The sequence below is a fragment of the Pseudorca crassidens genome, chromosome 14 (assembly GCF_039906515.1).
Source record: "Pseudorca crassidens isolate mPseCra1 chromosome 14, mPseCra1.hap1, whole genome shotgun sequence".
Classification (NCBI taxonomy): Eukaryota; Metazoa; Chordata; class Mammalia; order Artiodactyla; family Delphinidae; genus Pseudorca; species Pseudorca crassidens.
Window position 1 is genome coordinate 75,920,546 of NC_090309.1, and position 3,282 is coordinate 75,923,827.

At 39.7% G+C, this 3,282-nt stretch overlaps 1 non-coding gene across 1 annotated transcript; it reads left to right on the forward strand.

The window, feature by feature from the left end:
- Positions 1-217: 217 nt before the first annotated feature.
- TRNAW-CCA (transfer RNA tryptophan (anticodon CCA)) lies at positions 218-290 on the forward strand. The gene has a single exon. It is a non-coding gene; the product is annotated as a tRNA-Trp (tRNA).
- The last annotated feature ends 2,992 nt before the right edge of the window (positions 291-3,282 follow it).

Here is a 3,282-nt window from a genome sequence, read left to right on the forward strand (position 1 = left end):
GATGCAATGTCTTGATTCTGATCTAAAGAAAATTATGTCATAATTATGGTGGTAGAATGGGGGATGAAAAGCGAACATATGGAAAGTGAGCAGCAAAAACCCCAAAAATCTAGCATTTCTTCTTCCATAGTGAGAAGTCAGCAGATAATGTTTTAAATGGAAAAATCAAGAAGTGCCAACGTAAGTATAGTATTAAGAAACATGAAAGTAAGGGAATTCCCTGGTGGTCCAGTGGTTAGGACTCCATGCTTCCACTGCTGGGGGCCCAGGTTCGATCCCTGGCTGGGGAACTAAGATCCTGCAAGCTGCAAGGCAAGGCGCCCCGCCCCCCCCCCAAAAAAAAGAACCATGAAGGTAGATATTAAAGGAAAGTGAAATATTTGAAAGCTGCCATTTTCTAGAGCATCAGTTGAATGGGGGTGGTAAGACAATCATATTTTTTCATAATTAGTCTTGTAGAATGTGTATCTTTAAACTATGTGCTATGTGGAGGGAATAAAAAGCATTTCATGTCTATAAAGTTCAGACTCATAGTTACACATTCTCTTTTTAGAAGCCTGAAGCTAGCCTCAGGGACAGAAGGACCTTGTTAGAAGACGCCAATGAGGATAACATCTTCTGTTGAGCTATTTTGAGGACACAAAGCCTGTGGGGAAGACCAAAAGTAGTCAGAGGAAGCAGCAGAATTAAGAAGGAATGCTTAAATCCCACTCCTTATTTTTGCACAATGAAAAGTGTTCTCATTTTCTACTCCCCATGAGAGAAAGGCATGGAAACACTTTCTGCTTTCTTCTCTGACCTCTGATAAAATTAGGAAAAGGCATGGAGGACACGAGGCTCAGTTACTTCTGGGGAGGCTTCTTCTTTCTGCATGGACTGCCCTCAGGACCTAGGTGTCCTCTGCTTGTCCAGGGGCATGCATTCCAGGCAGTGTCTGTCCCTGACTCTGCAGAGGGAGGCCAGCAGTTTGGGGGATATGCTCAGTTCCAGAGAGGAGATATATGGAGTAACTACTGAATGATATAAATACATATTCTCCAATTTGCATTTATCAGTAATAAAACTGACATTTTAACTCTATGTCTATCAGTCCTATATCTTATTTCTCAACTGGCTTCAAACTCAGGAAAAAAATAAAGAATGTGCTTTTATTGAATCACTCTCAAAACCCAACAGACGCTATTGCCTTCCTGGATATTGAGAGCTCCTTGACAAGTAATAACACCGAGCATGAGGAATTTCGTGGATGCTGTGAGGTGCTGCCGGGTGCTCCTTTGAGAAATGAAGACTTAGTTCCCAGTTCCTGGGAGTGCTGCTAACAAACAGCCTTCTGCATGAATTGCCTCACTAAAGAGAGTTGCCTTGACCAAAGGCAAAAGCACAATGAGATATCACCTCACACCTGTCAGAATGGCTATTATCAAAAAGACAACAAATAACAAGTGTTAGTGAGGATGTGGAGAAAAGGGAACCCCTGTGGAATGTTGCTGGGAATGTAAATTGGTACAGAAACTATAGAAAACAGTATGGAGGCTCCTAAAAATAGAACTACCATACGATCCAGCAATTCCACTCCTAGGTATTTATCTGAAGAAAACAAAAACATTAATTTGAAAAGATATATGTACCCAATGTTCGTTGTAGCATTATTTACAATACCCAAGATATGGAAGCAACCTAAGTGTCCATCCATAGATGAGAGGACACAGAAGTTCTGATATACCTATAGATCTAGATCTAGATGGATGGATAGATAGATAGATAGATAGAAGAGAATGGAATATTAGCCATAAAAGGAATGAAATCTTGCATTTGTGACAACATGGATGGACTTAGAGGGTATTATGCTGAATGAAATAAATCAAACGATAAATACAGTATGGATTCACTTATGAATTTGATAAACAATATAAATGAACAAACATAACAAAACTGAAACAGATTCATAGATACAGAGAACAAACTGGTGGTTGCCATATGGGAGGAGATGGGGAGATGGGTGAAATAAGTGAAGAGGATTAAGAGCTACAAACTTCCAGTTATAAAATAAGTCATGGGAATGTAAGTACAGCATAGAAAATTCAGCCAATAATATTGTAATAACTTGGTATGATGATAGATGGTAACTACACTTATGGTGATCATTTTGTGATGTATAAAAATATGGAATCACTATGTTGTACACCTGAAACTAGTTATAATATTGTAAGTCAATTATACTTTAAAAAAAAAAACTGGATGAGAGATGATGACTTCAGAAAAAGAAAAACAAGAAACTATATCACAACATATCTTATCCCTGTGGCAAATCTTACTTCCTTCTCAATACTGCCTAATTCTGCTTCTTTTGACAAGAGTTGATTCCAACAGCACTCCATAATAAACTTTCTGAAAACTTCTCTCCATTTCAGAATCAGATTCCCAGGAATTTCAACTTTCAAGAGTGAGTAATGTGTTATTACACAGGTAAATCCTCATAGGCCTTTGCAGATTATAACAGTTAACACTGAGTCTTTACTATGTGTCAGTTATTCTGTTCAGCATTTTACATGTATTAACTCTTTTGCGTGTGTGTGTGTGTGTGTGTGTGTGTGTGTGTGTGATAACAACACTATAGGTAAGCATTATTATCATGTCCAGGATGAGGACAATAAATTTCAGAGAGGTTAAGTAAGTCACAAATAGCTGAGCTGACATGTTAATCAAGTTAACCTGTCTGCAACAACTGTCCTCTTAACCTCCCTGCCAGAACTCTCTCTTAAAGAAAATGTCAATTTCTACAGATTGTGAGAAGTTAACCAAAGAGGAGTTCTCTTTAGGTAAAATATTCTCTGTCTTACATATCTTGCATTAGCAAGTAGGACCTTAGAAAGAGAATCCCAAGTTTACCACTGTCTGCTTTTTTTTTTTTTTTTTTTTTTGCGGTACACAGGGCTCTCACTGCTGTGGCCTCTCCCATTGCGGAGCACAGGCTCCGGACGTGCAGGCTCAGCGGCCACGGCTCACAGGCCCAGCCGCTCAGCAGCATGTGGGACCTTCCCGAACCGGGGCACGAACCCGTGTCCCCTGCATCGGCAGGCGGACTCTCAACCACTGCGCCACCAGGGAAGCCCCACTGTCTGCTTTATGTGAACTAAGGATAGTTAATATTTTGAGATTTTTAAAAACTTTTTATTTTATATTGGAGTATAGCCAATTAACAATGTTGTGACAGTTTCAGCTGCACAGCAAGGCAACTCAGCCATAGATATACATGTATCCATTCTCCCCGAAACTCCCCTC